Source organism: Meriones unguiculatus (assembly GCF_030254825.1).
Source record: "Meriones unguiculatus strain TT.TT164.6M chromosome 13 unlocalized genomic scaffold, Bangor_MerUng_6.1 Chr13, whole genome shotgun sequence".
In the NCBI taxonomy this organism is placed as follows: Eukaryota; Metazoa; Chordata; class Mammalia; order Rodentia; family Muridae; genus Meriones; species Meriones unguiculatus.
The window spans coordinates 1,199,658-1,218,111 of record NW_026843580.1 but is presented as its reverse complement, the minus strand read 5'-3'; the positions used below and the strand labels follow the sequence as shown (position 1 = coordinate 1,218,111).

The 18,454-nt window shown below is 37.1% G+C and overlaps 1 pseudogene; it reads left to right on the top strand.

Annotated features, from left to right (window-relative positions):
- Nucleotides 1–18,454, top strand: part of LOC132650495 (zinc finger protein 431-like) — a 171,793-nt pseudogene that overhangs the window by 109,183 nt on the left and 44,156 nt on the right.

The window sequence follows — 18,454 nt, the reverse complement described above, 5'->3', positions numbered from 1 at the left end:
TTTTTCTTTCACTGCCTTACCTAGGAAACTCTAATTCTTTATTTAATTTGCAAGCTTCATGAAATACCTTTTCTTTAGTTATTACTATTTACATTTTGTAAGGAAAATTAATTTTTACATTAGATTTACATGTGTTTTGCCTACATGTCTGTGTGTGCATGGTTACTTCAAAGGCCAGTGAAGGATGTGGATACCCTAGAAGTGGTGGTACATATTTTTGGAACCTAAAACTGGCTACTGGGACTTGAATCAGGGTCCTCCACAAGAGCAGCAAGTAGTCGTAACATATCAGTCATTTCTCAGGGCCCTAGAACACTATTTTACACAGGTTTATTTATTTTTATTTCATGTCTTGAGTGCTTACCTTCTTGTATATGTGTGAATGCCCAGGTATGCTGGTGCCCAAAGATGCCAGAAAGGATCTTATGACCTAGAGCTACACATGGATCCAAGGCTTCCCAGTGGGCACTGAGAAATGATACTAGCTTTTACTCAAAGGGGTCTGTGTGCTTAAATGCCTGGGCATCTGCCTATCCACCAAAGAGATACTTTAACAGTAAGAGTGCATACAAACATGTTAAAATTTTTAAGTGAGTATAAAATTAAATCATTTCAAAATAAAAGGACATGAAGTGGTTAATCATATTCCTAGTGAACACCTTAGTAACTCTTCCATACCCCAATGCTTCCACAAACAGAAAGATCATCAGCACCTATATATTCAGCAGTCATATGACATAGACAAGTGACAATGCACAGAAAAAAAAAAACTATTACTAGATGCAGTTTAATTTCTTAGGTTTTAGGAGCCATTCTATGATGTTCCTAAGTTGTCTGGGCTCATTCACAGAAGCTTCAAATGTCACAGGAAAAGTCATGGCCTAAGACCTCTAAGTTTCTGAATTTGATAAAGAATTTCTGGAAAAAAAATTGACTGACTATACTCATCGCTCTATCCCTATGTGTTTAGAATGAAATGGAAACACTATCAAATTTTGCTGACTGTATACTTTGCCATGGAGGAGATCAATAAGGACAAACAATTGCTTCCTAATATAACCATGGGTTTCCATGTCTACAATTCCTTTAATTCTAACAAAAGAACCCTGGAGGGCCCTCTGATGTTCTTGTCTGGGAGGAGTGATCATATCCCTAATTACAAATGCAAAACAAAACACAAAGCTCTAGGAATCATTTCAGGAACCTGGCCAGAATTTTCTGCTGCTATTGGAACACTTTTGGAGCTCTACAAAGTCCCACAAGTAAGTTAGGAAAGTATTTTTGTTCACAGTCACTTAGGAAACCTGACCAAAAGAAAACAAACAATTGTTTACTTTAGACAGATTTCAAAATCATTGAATGAATTACCTTAGTATGGCAATGATTAGTAGGGGAAAGAGTGTGGTGAAAAGCATGAGCAGGACATGAGCAGTATATTCTGATAATTTCAAAGCAGATAACTTAATAATACTCGTGATTCTATCTCTAAATGCTGGCAAGATGTTCTGTCAATACTGAGGCTGTATTTGCTCACAAGTCAAATTTTACAACACCTAAGTGCCAAATCTTGCATATGAATATCTCATAATACATAGAATGGTCAATATCTGACATAAGAAAATAAAAAGTACAGGACATGTTACTAAATTTGCAACAATCCTCAAATGAAAAAATTTCAAGGAATTTTTATGATATCATTCAGGATAATACACCTCAGAGAGCAAAGAATATCTACATAGGTATATTCCAAATACTGACTATTGCCAGCCTATACTGAAGCAAAGCATCCATCAAAAGGCATTAGTATAAACAAAGAAAACATTGGGTGAGTGTAAGGGTAGGGAATAATCAAGATCACAAAACCCACAGTGTGGCTCTGATTGTTATCACTCAGTTAAACAATTCATATGTGAAGAAGGAACCTATTTCCTCTCTTAAGGTGATGGCCCCAAATACATAGAACATCAGAATCACTTTTGTTCCTGTGTTTCTTCAGGTCACATATGGACCTTTTAATGCCGATCTAAGTGACAAAGTTACATTCCCATCCCTTTATCAAATGTCTCCTAAAGACAGAGGCCTAACCCATGGTGTGATCTCTTTATTGCTGTGCTTTGGCTGGAATTGGGTGGGGCTTTTTGTGGTTGATGATCTGAATGGAAAAGAGTTACTCTCTCACCTGAAAGCAGAAATGGCAACAGAAGATATCTGTGTGGCTTTTACACAAAAAATCCCTGCTTATTGGAAGCTAGGGTTGAAAAATATTGCTGGTTTTGTGGACCTGAACCAACATACACAAGTGAATGTACAGGTATTCTATGGTGATATAGATGACTTGTTGATATTCTGCCTTAATAATAGAATATTTTTAGCCAGAGGTAAGGTGTGGATCATGGCAAAGCAACACTTAATACATTTAGATTCTGCAGCAGATGAGTATTATTTGATATACTTTTTCAGAGGAAGTGTATCATTTTCAAAGAAGAGAACTATCCCTGGTTTCAAGAACTTTCTTGAGGATCTTACACCCTCCAGATACCGAGGAGATTTTTATTTCTCTAAATTCTGGATTGACAATTTTCTTTGTTCACTTCCTTCTTTGCCATGTAAATCTCTTAATCCCTGCCCAGCGAATATTTCCCTAAAGATTAATCACAAAAAAATTGATCTGATGACCATTTCTGAGTCCAGCTATTCCATATGGAATGCAATGTATTCCATGGCCCATGCACTCCATAAACTGCTATTGAACAAAACTGAAATGGGATCTACCGAAGACAGAAATACAGACTGGCTTCTACCATTGCAGGTAAGTCTCACTCATATGCAAGGGAAGCTCAGGATCTAACATTATTACTAAGTAATTACTGTGGTCAAGCCATTAAAACGTTTTTCTCATTTTATAATTAAAAGTATAAGTTAAAATGGAAAAGCTTCTGTCACAGTGTATGTGTATACATCTGTAATTATCTTATATGATTTTGGGACTGAAAGCACTGACTTGAAGACAGTAAGTTTGAATGTCTTTTAACAAATACTTTCATAGTTTGAGATGAAATTCTGTACAATATAAATGTAATCCATGTAAAGATAAAGCAAGTTTAATATTAAAATTTATGTGCTTTCATGGAATATGCCAAGTTCCATGAGGTATAGACATAGTGACCACATCCAAAGCTGCTTTTTCACATAAAATGAAATTTAGATTAATAATACAAGACTATAAGAAGAACCTTTCATGGAAAATAAATTCCCTGTTCTAGAGTCATGAGTAACTGAAAAGTAATTGCTTGTACAAGTTCTTTATTCTTAATTGCATAAAATGAAGTTAAAACCAAACAGTGCTTCCATCTTAAAGGTTAGAGCATAAACCAGTTAATAAGCTGAGACTATATCTCCATGCATTAGAGATAAATGGATGTGTTTAGGTTTTAAACCATAAAGATATAAACAGGAATCATCCACACACATACGAGCCTTGATGATCACCTTCAAATAGGAACATTAAGAAGACTGTTGAACAAGTAAATTTAACTTTAAATTCTATCAAAGACAGATGAACAAAAAATAAATTCTGAATGTATCGTGTACTATGTAATCTTGAGTATTATGGAAAGCAATAATATTTGACATAGACATTGTCACGGTTTCTGAACATGGTCTACCAGAGATGTGATATTAGGTAAGTTTGTATAAGCCTTCTCTAGATAACAGAGTACCTAAGCAACAGTTCTATAACATGAGTAGGAATTAGGTAACAAAATATTGAACATCATAATTTGAAACATTAACCTGTTTAATTTGTTAAATATGGAATTAAATCACGCTAGGGGCATGATTCAGCAAGTATAAGCATGTGCTTCTCATACAGGGTCCCTTGAGTTTGGTTGTCAGCACACATATGGTGGCTCACAACTGTCTTAATTTCAGCTCCATGGAATCTGACACACTCTTTTGCTTTCTGCAGGAGTCAGATATGTACTTTGTGTACATGTATACACACTCGTAGGCAATAAACAAAAACAAAAATAACACATATATAGGGGGCCTGAAGTGGCTCAGTGTTTAGAAGTACTTCGTGCTATTTAAAGATCCACAATTCCTGTTATCTAGATAAAAGCTTACAACTATCTGTAACTCTACTCTGGGCAGTACCGTCTTCTGGCCTCCAGAGGCACCAGACACATTTGTAGTGAACATTGTACCAGATAGTGTTCATATCAAAGCTGAAAGTCAAATGTTGTGACAGAAAACAAACCAAAGAGAAATGAAGGCAGGTAGTGGGTCTCTTTTCAGTTTCCTGAATTATAACTGACATAAAGTTTGTACATATTTATTGTACATTTTTAAATGAATCTGGAGTTTTGCATAAACTCCTAATAATATTATCTCATTGTAATCTCATATACATGTATACCAATTTACCAAATTGAAATACACTCATATTCATTGTGTGGCATCAGAAAAGACATATCTTAAGACATATGAATCCACTGATTTTCTCTAAAATAATTATATTTTCTAATTAGAAATATTTTGCTGGTGCTGGGGAAAGTTACAGGGCCTTGTTTACTCTAAGAACATGCTCCACATGTTCCATACCTTAGATATTTCTCTTTGTGTTCAGTAGCTCTTGTATTACTTTCATGGGGAGAACTTTTCATCTCACTAAAACAAGTGGGGGGGGACACCTAAACAAACTAAGCCTCTTCAAAAACAAAGCTATGTTAGAGAGAGAAAGAGAGAAGATATATATATATATATATATATATAGAGAGAGAGAGAGAGAGAGAGAGAGAGAGAATGGATTTCTCTTAAAGGTCATCAAACAGTAATTTGTATGGGCCACTCATATCAAATGATGTCTCTCTTCAGCTGCATCCATTTCTGAGTAAAATTAAAGTGACAAATGCTGCTGGAGATGAAATAAGCTTCGATGAGAACAAGAAAATTATGGAAACGTATGATATACAAAATTTTGTGGAACATACTCAGCACATTTCATTACTAGTTAAAGTGGGAGAGTTTGTCTTCAAGAGTCCACAAGATCAAGGCTTTTTCATCAATGAAGTTCTGATTAAATGGCCAAGCTACTTCAATCAGGTCTGGAAGTTTTCAATATTTAATTTGTAGAGAATATTTGTAAAGGATTACTAAAATTAATTGTGTGATGTCTTTTAGATATTTTTAAATAAATGTTTTTAAATTTCAGTTCACTTTCTTTACATCCCCCAAAATGGTTCCTCTTGCCTCACCTCTCAGCTTCCCCTCTCCTCCTTTTCCTCTCTCCTACTCTCTTTCCCCCAGAAAAAAAATGATCTCCCCTCCCACCATATCAACCCTCTCCAACACATCAAGTCACATCATAACTGACCATATCTCATCCACTGAGGCCAGTTCAAGCCAGCCTGCCAGGGGAAAGTGCTCCAAAATGAGGCAATAGAGTTCATGTTTGAAACAGCCTCCGCCCCTCCAACTACATTTGCCAGGCTACAAATATGAAGAACAAACTACTCATTGGCCAACTATGTGCAGAGGGCCAATGCCCAGACCATACATGCTCCTTAGTTGATGTATCAGTCTCTGTAAACCCCCATGATTCTTAGTTAGTTGTCTCTGTTAGTCTTATTTTGGAGTTCCTGTCCCTTCCAGGGCCTTCCAACACTTCCACAAAATGGATAGAACTCCACCCCATGCTTGTCCCAGTATCATCAACCAACTACAGGGTGGAGCCTCCCAGAAACCTGTTCTGTAAGACTCTCTACTGTTGTGGTGTGTCTCAGGTTGGGTCAATTATTATTTGGAGTTTTCCCTCAATCTTTATTCCTGCACTTCCTGTAAGCAGGGTAAGTTTTGGATCAAAGGTTTTGTTAATGGGTTGATTTCCCCTCACTCCACTAGTCCTGCCTGGCCAAGAGGTGGTCACTTCAGGCTTCACGTCTCTCCCTGTTAGGGGTCTCAGTTATAGGAACACCCACATCCTCCCACCGACCTCCATCTTGACAAATATATTACCTTAGTTTCCCTTCTTGTTCCCAGCCCTAGAACCTCCCACTGACATTGTCCCTACATCTGATCCCAACTCTTGTTTCTCTCCCAATTACATCTCTTATCCAGTCCCTCCTCTTTATCCACTTCTGCTGTCTAATCTATGTCTCCTTCTGAGTGACATTCCAGCACTCTCCCTTAGACCTTCCTTCTTACTTATCTTCTTCGTGTCTGTGGATTGTTGCCGGAGCCCGCCAGCAGAGTTGAATGGTTCTTGAGTTGGGAGTGAGGATTAAAATTAAAAAACTAACACACAACACACATGGGCCTTTTCCAAGAGGCTCCAGTGGAGATATTAGACTCGACCAGCCAGCAGCCTGACTTTATTGCAGAGAGCTTTTAAGCCAGAGTAAAAACAGCTCAGAAAAATGGGTTAAATTTATGAGGAGGTGAAACAATAGGTGTGATTTTGAAAAGCTCTCCCACCTGCTGTCACAAACAAAGGGAGATGGACTTGCAAATTCTTCCCTGGCTTCAGTGAAGGCCTGGTAAAAGCAGTCTTCCTGTTGAGATTTAAATATCAAAGCAGCTACCAGAGCAATGGCTTCCAACAGATCGTGGTAGGTTTATCCTGTACTATAGGTCTAATATCCTCTTGTAAGTGAATATATACCACATGTGTCTTTCTGCTTCTGGATTACCTCACTCAGGATGATCTTTTCTAGTTCCCACCATTTGCCTGCAAATTTCATGATTTCCTTGTTTTTAACATCGTGTAAATGTAGCACAATCTCTTTACCCACTCTTTGGCTGAGGGACATCTAAATTGTTTCCAGTTTCTGGTTATTGAAAATATGCCCTGTATAAACATAGCTGAGCAAATGTCCTTGTTGTATGGTAGAGCATATTTTGGGTAAATGCCCAGGAGTGGTATATCAGGGTCTTGAGGTAGAACTATTCCCAGTTTTCTGAGAAATTGCCCGCTTGATTTCCAGAGAGGTGTGTAAATTTCCACACCTATCAGCAACGCAGGAGTGTTCCCCTTTCTCCACATCCTTGCCAGAATGTGTTATCACATGAGTTTTTGATCTTAGCCATTCTGACAGGAGTAAAATTGAATCTTAAAGTCATTTTGATTTGCAATTCTCTGATGGGTAAAGACATTGAGAATTTAAGTGCTCCTCAGCCATTTGTGATTCCTGCTGTGAATTCTCAGTTTACCTTTGTACCTCATGTTTTAATTGGATTATTTGATATGCTGATGTTTGATTTCTTAAGTTCTTTGTGTATTTTGGATATCAGCCCTCTCTGTGATGTAGGGTTGGTAAAGATCTTTTCCCAATCTGTAAGCTGCTGTTTTGTTCTTTGATTTCTTTGGTTTACAGAAGCTTTATAGTTTCATGAGATCCCACTTATTAATTGTTGATCTCAGAGCTTGTTTTATTGTCATTCTATTGTCTGCTATGCTATTGAGTTCCAGGCTTTTCCTCCATATTATCTTCTAATAGATTTAGAGTCTCTGGTTTTACTTCAATGTCTTTGATCCACTTGGATCAAAAACTAACACACAACACACATGGGCCTTTTCTAAGAAGCTCCAGTGGAGATATTAGACCCCCAAGTATGTGCAGGATGATACATACAGGTCTATTTGCATTTTCTACATGCAGACATCTAGTTAGACCTTCAATTTGGTTTGGCTGATCAACCTGTCTGTTTCTGTGCCAATACCATGCAGGTTTTATTTCTATTACTATGTAATATAGCTTGAATCAGGAATGTTGATACTGCCAGAAGTTTTTATTATACAGAATGTTTTTGGCTATCCTAGGTCTTTTATTTTTCCATATGAAGTTAATGGTTGAACTTTCCAGGTCTGTAAAGAACTGTGTTGGAATTTAATGGGAATTGCATTTAATCTGAGGATGGCTTTTGGCAGGATGACCATTTTTAGTATGTTAATCCTAACAATCTATGATCATGGGAGTTCTTTCCATCTTCCAAAATCTTCAGTTTATTATTTCAAAGACTTGAAGTTCTTGTCATACAGGTCTTTCAATTGCTTGGTTGGTGTTACCCCAAGATATTTTATAGTATTTGTGGCTCTTTGTGAAGTGTGTGTGTGTGTTCACCTACTTTCTTTCTCAGCCTTATTGTTGCTTGTGTACAGAAAGTCTATTGAATTTTTTTGAAATAATTTTATATCCAGACACTTCACTGAAATTGTTTAGTAGCAGTAGGAGTTCACTGGTAGAATCTTGGGGGTCACTTATCATCTTCAAAGAATGATACTTTCAGTTCTTCTCTTCTTGTTTTATATCCCTTTGATCTCTTGTTTTATCACTCTAGGTAGAAATTGAAGCACTGTATTGAAGAGATATGGTGCAATTGGCAGCCTGGTCTTGTCCCTAATTTTAGCAGGAATGCTTGAAGTTTTTGTGCATTTAACTTGATGTTGGTTATTGGCTTGCTGTATATTGTCTTTATTGTGTTTAGGTTTGTGTCTTGCCTCCCTGATTGTATGATGTCTCTTTGAAAATTTAAAATTATTATTATATTCTATATTCTTAGCTCTATTGTGATTGTGAGCTTGTGTGTGACTGAGCACATGTACTTGTTAGGGCCACACTCAACACTGGTTATCTTCCTCTGTTGCTCTCCCTTTTATTTTTAAACCAGTTATCTCTCTGAAACCTATGCTTATGGTCTTGCTATATTCAGTGGAAAGCATATCCGTGAATTTCTCACTGTCTTCATGACCACAAAATTTCTATTACAGGAATGTATTCTATACCCAACTTTTCTTTCAATCCCTTCAGGATGATCAGTTCAGGTATTCATGTTCATGTGACAAGAATGTTAAATGCTAAATCATCTCTTCAGTCCAATTTGATTATTTTCAGAAATAAACCACTACTTAACTACTTCCTGCAGATTCAATTAGATGAAGTAAATTTAAATGTGTGTTCATTCATGCTGCAGTTAATAAATGAGTGTTCATGGTTATATAGGTGTGTAGGTGTGTGGTTTATGTGTACATACACATGCATACAAATGTATGTACATATTGACATATTTATTATACATGCATGATCATGCTCAAGCGTCCTTCCATTTATACAACTCATACTCAAGCATCTCAATAATTTTGCACATTTGTGAATTAGCATGAACAGAAAATAAACTATGGATTTTGATAGAACACTTTTCTGTAACAAATGTATATGAGCTGCCAGATATGTGTGCCAGGAACTGAACTTATATTTCTCTGCAAGAAAAGTATGAGCTCTTAACTGCTGAGCCAGTTATCCAGAAGTATATTCCTGTTAATATATTAAAATTTATGAGATAGAAAATGAATCCAAATAAAGGCAAAAAAGAGGTCTAAGAATAGATAGAAATGTTTGTTCCTGTCCTACACAATTTTTAACATATAACAAACTAAAGTTGTGCTAGTTTAGTAGTTAATGTGATTAACTAATGTGCAACTGGTGAAAATCCTATGTAACAGTGTAACTAATATTTAAAAAGAAAGAAATATTCCTAGCATTGGGAATTAAAGGTAAAAGTCACAGTAATAGGTCATAATTCACCAATGGCCAAACCATCTTTCATGAGAAAAGTAAACTTCCTTTTGCAGCTGAATCAGAGTGCATGGGTATTACTACATGATTGGAAATGTAAAGGTAGAAATAGATGAGGAAAGATGGACTGGGTTTCTTTCTGACAGTCCAACTGTTTCATAATTCATATGAAAAATGAGTTCTGGCTTGCTGCCTCACAGGAGAAAATATATGGACATTGTACACATTTCACAAAGGCTAGGAAGAAGTGAGTCACAGATTAGTCACCATAAAAGGATGTTGAACATTTAGCATTGGAAAGTGTGCTAACTTCAAATTTCCATTCTACACTCTTGTATTAAACACTCTGATTTCCTCATAAACCCATAGAATTTCCATAAGATATATGAATTTAAGTTATTTAGCCTAAATTATTTTAAATTAATGTACAATATTACTACCAGTTTTTTCTGTGTTTCCCTCAGATTCCTCAATCTGTATGTTCACAGACCTGTGGTCCAGGATTCTTGAAAGTTCCACAAGAAGAGAGACCTATCTGCTGTTTTTCTTGTGTATTTTGTCCAGAGCAGCACATTTCCAACCAGACAGGTATAAAAATAATATCTTTTCTCAAAGATATATATTATATGTTATATGTTAATATCTTACATGCTTGGGAATGTAGAATCAGAAAGCTAAGAAGTGACCATGGTATCATAATGTAGTGCTCTTCTCTATGTCTCTTTCACTCATCCCTGAATCCATTAGTAACCAGTGCTGATTCCACACGATGTGTGAAGGTTTGAGTGGCAGTTCTCTTGCTATTGTGTCAAAATCAACCTACTTAAAAATTCTTCCTTTAGGTTCATGAAATGGCCATCTCAACTCTTGCAGTGATACTTGCTTTAGGCTACCCATTGAATGTGAGATATCCAGTTGTTCAAGATTGAATTATATTTCTGTAATAAACAAATGTAATGATCGGTGCCTGAAAGTAACTCCGGGAAAAGTAGATGTGTAATTGTTTCCTCAATACACAAGAAATGGAACTGCATTTAAAACACTTAAAAGTTGACATTTCAAGTACCAACAATAGCAGAAAAAGCCAGTCTTCATAAATGAAAGTATGGCTGCCTGTTTAAGGTTATTGTCATCCATGTGATAACATACACATGTAACATCACATGGAATGAGCAATTAGTATTTATGAATAAAAAGACAAAGACACAAATACAACATTTAATGAGAAAGAGTCCATGAATTTGAGAGACACTAAATATAAGGTGGGTCCAGGAGAAGGTATGGAAAGAAGAACAAAGAGGTATAGTGAGGTAAATGTGTTATTTTAAAAATGAAAAAATTTATTAAAAAAATAAAAAGTCATAAGGAAGAAGCATTATTATAATGATGAGAATCTATTATTATTCATTAAACTGAAAAAGGCCAACCCTTAGGCAATTTTATAAGGCTTGTCTATGCTGTTGATTTTCTCAAAGAAATCAAAAAATGGTTTTGTTGGCTCTTTGAATCATTTTGGTTTTAGTATATTGATTTTAGCACTGAGTTTGATTATTTCCAGCCATCTACTCCTCTTCAGTGTGTCTATATCTTTTTTTATTTACTTAGGGGAGATAGGCCTATTTAATTTATTTACTTGATCTTGATTTCACTTTGGTAAGTGGAATCTATCAAAAAAATTGTGCATTCTATATAAAGTTTTTGTAAAGTATAGGCTTTTGAAGTACCACTTAAAGATTCTTTTTTATTTCCTTTGTGTCTGTCCTTATATCCCCTTTTCATTTTCAACTTTGTTCATTTCAGTACTGTCTTTCTGCCTTTTGTTACTTTGTTTCAGGGCTTGCCTATGCTGTTGATTCTCTCAAAGAAGTAAAAAAACGGTTTTGTTGGCTCTTTTAATCACTTTGGTTTTAGTATATTGATTTTAGCACTGAGTTTGATTATTTCCAGCCATCTACTCCTCTTCAGTGTGTCTATATCTTTTTTGTTGTTTTGTTTCTAGGTCTTTCAGGTGTGACCTTAGATTGCTTGTATGAGATGTCTCAAATTTCCTTAAGAAGCACCGAGTGCTATCAACTTTCTTGTAAGCACTGCTTTCATTGTGTCCCATAAGTTTGGGCATGTTGTGTCTTCATTTTCATTGAATTATAGAAAATCTTGGATTACTTTATTTCTTTGATTGCCCTGACCCTCAGGGCTTCAATGGGGTTCCGAAGGTGGATAGATTGGAAGGAATGGGGGAAAAAGGAACAAGAGAAGCAAGAAATGAAAGCCAAGTCTGTTCATCTGATCAAGGCTTCTGTTTATTAAAAATTTTTACCCAACTTATATAGGGAGAAGGCAGGAAAGGGGGAAGGTTAATCTACTGCTGCAGGAAATAGGAAGAGTGCTTTCATGGGTTAAATATTGTACCTGCAAAATACCATAAGGATGTTCTCTTAAGATATCTTACAGATGCTCTAACAAAGGATGTCCTCACAAGGCACTTCTCTATACAAGTTTCACAGTACAAACATAGACTAATGATTACACAAGTGATTCAGAGTGGGTGTATGATTTTTTTCAATTACATATCCAGGGTTACAAGTTCAGTTGCAATTTAAAAAATACAAAAGGAACAGATATTATTGTTAGCTCAATAACTCTACTTTAAGGAATCCAAAGGATGTCTCCTTAAAAGAAAACACATTTACTATATTACAGCCTGCTTTTAGGCTGGCAGTGTTTGCAGAATGATTGCAGTCTGATTGCAGTCCAGAGATACAGAAAATACATGAACTTGTCTTTTATGAATAGAAAATAATAATAAACAACTCCTTTTACTAAATGTATCATCATCTATGCTATAAATTAGATTTAGTCTATTTTAGTCAATTCTTATTTATTAAATTTTATTTCATCAGGAATGTATGCTCCATTGCCTCATATCTTTAAACAACATTTACAGGGAGGTCTCAGCCTATAATAAAAGAAATATAAATTTTAACACAAATCTCTTGGCTTCTCAGGGTTTGCATATTGTCTTTGTTTACCCTGCACCAATATACTGTTTAGGGGCATATAGCCCAAGAAAACTCCTGAAATGATGGCCTCATCTCTCTATCTGTTTGTCTGTGCTTAATGATCTCCAGGGCCTATAGAAGATTTCCAAACAGTGGACAGATATAGTTAAGTTTAGGCTTTTCATAACAAAGACTCAAACATAACTCTTGTGTAGGAAAAACAAACAAACAAACAAACAGAAATTGAATCATATTGCAGAAAGTCCCCTGTAATACAACACATGGAAAAAGAGTTAGATATAGAATAACAGTGATCCTAACAATCTGGGATTGTGTCAAGCAACTGTGCTGGCTTCATGACTCTCAACAATTTCAGTGAATATGGCTGTGTCATTCTCCCTTTTTGATTTAATATTTAAAGATTTATGGCACTATTATATGACATGTAGGTCATTTTTCAGTCTTCAGAATATTACTGAAAGAACAAGACTGAAAATTAGAACAATTCCCAGGACTATTTTGGAATTAATAATGAAATATTAAGAGTCCTGTCCTGAGTCAAAGGATGTCAAAGACTATAGAAATTTATTTGCAACTTCCACATCTGAGATAGGTACTAGTTGATCTGAGCAGATAGCTGTTCTTTGTTGATGCAACTGTTGTATATTTACTGCCAAATCAGAATTGCTCCATAGTCTATGGAGGCCAGATATAACTTATTCCCATGTTACCTTAGAAAAATTATATAGAAGTTGGGTAACAAATATCCATTAAAACTGTGAGTAAAAAGAAAATTGAGAAGAACCCACAATGGCACAATGGTGGAATTAATGAAGTATATTTTTATACATGGAAGTGATCAAAGTACTTTGTATTGTATACATACTTAGAAACTCACAGTATATAAAAAAGCATTTGAAGGATTGCTTGACAGTGTTACTGCATCTGAATATGAGTAATATATATTTCACTGCCCTAGAGAAATTGATAAATTCTTCAGCAGAAAGTTTATTGTTAATTAAAGAAGATAAAGAGTAAAAATGGGAATTATAAAGATTTCCTTCCTTGGCAGTATCAGAAAGCAGAATATGCCAGGCTACACTTATCAATGGAAAGCACTCTCATGAATTAAATGTGCAATGACTAAATAATTGTAAAAGCTTAAATGTTAATTCACTTCCTCCCCTCAGATCAGAAGGTGTGTATCCCTTGCTCAAGTCAAGAGTACCCAAACCCTGAGAGAAACTATTGCCTGCCCAAGAGATTGACCTTCTTGTCCTTTGAAGATCCTCTGGGCATGGCTCTAGCCTGCACAGCTCTATGCTTCTCTGTCAGCACAACTGCAGTTTTGGGGATCTTTCTTAAACACCGAGAATCACCCATTGTTAAGGCCAATAACCGGACTCTCAGCTACATCCTGCTCATCTCCATCCTCCTCTGTTTCTGCTGCTCTTTTTTCTTCATTGGCCGTACAAACACAACCTCCTGCATACTGCAACAAATAACATTTGCACTGTGTTTACCTTGGCTATTTCCACCGTTTTGGCAAAAACTATAACTGTAATTCTGGCCTTTAGAGTCATGAAACCAGGGAGAACAATGAGAAGATTCTTTGTCTCAGGTGTCTAAAATGCTGTCATTCCCATCTGTGTCCTGATCCAACTTATTCTCTGTGGAGTCTGGCTGGGAACCTCACCTCCCTATATTGACACAGATGCACACTCTGAAAATGCTCAAGTCATCATTTTATGCAACAAGGGCTCAGTAACTGTTTTCTACTTTGTGCTGGCCTACTTAGGGTCCCTGGCCCTAGGCAGTTTCACTGTGGCTTTTCTGGTGAGGAACCTGCCTGACACATTCAATGAGGCCAAGTTCCTGACATTCAGCATGCTGGTGTTCTGCAGTGTGTGGGTCACCTTCATCCCTGTCTACCAGAGCACCAAGGGCAAAGCCATGGTGGCTGTGGAAGTCTTCTCCATCTTGGCCTCCAGTGCAGGACTTCTGGGATGCATCTTTTTCCCTAAGTGCTACATTATTCTCTTAAGACCTGATATGAACTCTTTGAGATGTATTAAAAACAAAAAAATAGCAAATAAAAATTGATCGTTTTGATGTATTAGTTTTCTAATAAACCCATTAGTATACTAAAATTAAATTATTTACATACTTTTAAGTAACCTTTTTCTGAAATGTATATTTAAACAAAAATAAGAGCTCCTCACTTTGTCTCACAATCACAGACATTCTATTTCAGAATAGAAGCTGCTGCTGAAATAATTTTAGTAAGATATTCATGTTACTTATTAATTTGTGGACAATATTAAAAATGTAATTACATGATAGTAATTTAGATAAACAGTGCATGAACTAAATACTTGTTTTATTTCTTATTTTTGGGAGTATAACAGGGCTTTTGGTGGTATTTGAGATTCTTCTATAGAACAGGCATGAAAATAGATCTCTGGAAAGGGGGAGGGTCTTTTAAACAGTTCAGCCATTCCAAAAATCAGAGTAGAGAATTTTCTAAAAGAAAAAAAAATAAATCTACTACCTGTCCCTGCTCTCCTTTCCTAGATTCAGCACCCCACTCTAGAAATACTTGCTCAGTCACCTTCATTGCTATTGTGTTCACAATAGGTAGGAAATGGAAAATTATAAATATGTTTAACATGATAAATATCATACACATAATTAGTTGTAAGTAGAAAAATTATAATTTAGGTAACCTATATCCAGAAGACAAATATCTCTCATTCTCTATACTGGGGCATCTAGATCCCATGTTTCAGATGTGAGTATCACCATGTAGAAACAAGAAAAAATGTTGGGCAAGCAATAAAATGGCAGGTACAATTGATCTGATTGGCATAATGTGGGGAAGGTCCCCTAATTATCAAGGTGGATAAATATGAAAGAATGAAGCAGAACAAATAACAGTAAATATTTGTGAAAGGGTTTTAAGCAATCATACTGGGAATTTATCTACATAAAATCCCTATAATACATGTAAGTCCATGCATGAATATGTTACATGTTACAACCTAAATATTTTTAATAATGAACACAGATAAGTATAGTTCACCACTGTCAGAAGAAGCTTTTCTTTGCAACAGCAATCATGACTGAAAAACACAACCAATCACAAGGCAGAATTCTGGAGAACACTCACACCTGATAAATCTACAAAACAATTCCCAGATCTAAGGCTCAGAGATTATGCAGAACAGATGATGAAAAATTATATAAGGCAGAGGATCAGAGTATGTTCTGGTAGTGTGTCTCCTAATAATACCAGAAGCTACACCCATAAGATGAACCAATATTAAAAAAGAAGAAAAAGAAAAAAAGGCTTACCAATGTACCTGCACAAACATGAAGTGAAAAATGGAAAACGCCAATAGGCATGCAAAAGTGGTCCAGGAAGAAACCGTTGTCTTTAATCCTATGTAAAAAAAAAAAATATGTAGGGAACTAATAAAAGCTGAGAGTGTGAGAAAAAAAAAATCTTTCCAGGAAAGAGCATAAAATCAGTTATTCAACACCAAACAATCAACCCTGAAAACATACAGGGGACCCAGAAATATCCTGAAAAGCCCTTTCCAGTTGCCACATTGCACACAGTTTCCCCTGGTTCCCGGTGTCATGTAAATGTCCCCATCCTTCACTACTGGCTGTCTTCAGGATCCGGAGCTTTCAGGGATTCGGGATTCCTGATGCCATCGCCCCGCCTATCTGCTTTCGGAAGTAAACAGGCCCGGATGCTGGAAGTCTCATTTGTGCGAAGGAAAAATGTGCCCTTTGATTTCTCCTGATCTGACATGGTCCGGCTGGTCCCTGGTCCCTGGAGAAGGGATTCTGGGGTCTCTGCCCCCCTTTTTTAGTCATTTTGACTCTCCCAGTCAAAACAGAGCTGGTCTCTGGAAGGCAAAAAGGCACTCACACAGATAATAAATCTGTTTTAAAGATTAAAAAAAAAAGCTGGAGGCTGGAAAGATGGCTCAAAGGTTAACAGAGCTGACTGCTCTTCCAAAGGTCCTGAGTTCAATTCCCAGCAACCACATGGTGGCTCACAACCATCTATAATGAGATCTGGTGCCTTCTTATAGTGCACAGGCATAATGCTGGAGAATGAATGAATGATGAATGAATGAATGAATCTAAAAAAAATAAAGAAAGAAACAAATCACCGGACTCAGTGTCTCATGCCTGTCATCCCAAAAGCCAGGGGGCTCTCTGAAGCAGAGAATCCCTCTCTCTTCCCTAGGTGCCTGGTTCTATCCCCACGGATCACAGCGTCATCTGTCAAGGGATGTGGTGCCCTCTCGTGGCAAGCATGTGTCACTTAATAACGAGCTTTACATAGATGCTGTAATTAATTTAATACTATGTATTTATTTCAATTTAATAAGAACAGAGCAAGGAGTGTCTCCAGAGCCGGCCTCCTCCTCGAGTCCTGTGGGGTTGGAACTCAGGAGGATTCTATGCTAGATCAAAACAGGGCCTGGGAACCACCTAACTTGAGTCCACCCTCTTCTGCTCTCCCAAACGTGATGGTAAGATTCTATTGCTGAGAACAACACCTCCATTCATTGGACACAGAGAATCCCAGCTGGCACCTACCTAGAACCTTCACCTCCTTTGGACTACTGTTCATGATACTGGAACATTCACTGAGTGCCACCGGAAGAGAAAGGTCCACACCAACACAGCCATGCAGCCTTTGCTCTCCAATGGTGACATGCCTACAAGATTTGCTGGTGCACTTGTTGTACAAACATCATGGAAGTGACCAACTAATATCTGGTTGGGTGTCAGGAGGCCCACGCCATGAGAAGGAACCTCGATCCAATACTGCTTGGGTACCCAGGAGCCTGAGTCTACACATGCCAGGAATATAAGAGAAATCTAAATGCTACAGTTACTCTAAAGGAGAACAGCCATAGTCACAGATCTGTGCCTTCTTTGGACATCATTGGGAACTTCCTCCTGCAGCAGATGGGAACAAATAAAAAGGCCCATGTCCAGTCGACCTGCAGAGAGAGAGAGGCCTTGAACCATCCCACCCTAAATGAGATGTCTCCAGCAAACTATCACCCCTAAGGGCTCAAGGTACTCTTGTGTCTAGAGTGTAAGTGCCAGAGGGGATGAAGGACAGGAGGATAACAATGCTTTGTAAACACTTCAGGACCAACACACATAAGAATGCACCCTGACCCACAAGCTATCTTTTCTATCACTTTCCCCTTTCAGGGCTACCTCACCAGGCCACAGGGGAAGAGGATGCTCTCAGTCCTGATGTGACTTGATATGCTGACATGGGTGGACTTGGGGTTGGTGGATCCCATTCTCTGAGGAGCCAGGTGAGGGGTGATAGGGGAAACAGGGAGGGTAGGCCTGGGAAGAGAGGAGGAAGGGGTCTACGACAGGGATGTAAAATGAATAAATAAAAATAAAAATTAAGGGAGCTGGAGTGATGGCACAAAGCTTAAGAGCACCAGCTGTTCTTTCAAAGGTTTGGAGTTCGATTCCCAGCATCCATGTGGCAGCTCATAATCATCTATAGTAAGACTTGGCGACTTCCTCTGGCATGCAGACAGAATACTGTACAAATAATAAACAAATCTTCTATAATTAAAAGAACTACACCACGAATCATAAATAAAGTTTCACTCCAAAAAGAACACTCTTTATCTCTTTAAATACTACTACTACTACTAATAATAAATGAAACACTTAGATTTCTCCAAGAGAGTCTCATTGGGGCAACAAACCAGACTAAAATCCTAGGTCCCATGAACAGCAACAGATGGCAACAGAAAAGCTCAAGGGTATACTTGTGGTTTGTCAATGCTTTATATTTATATAAACACACACACACATATA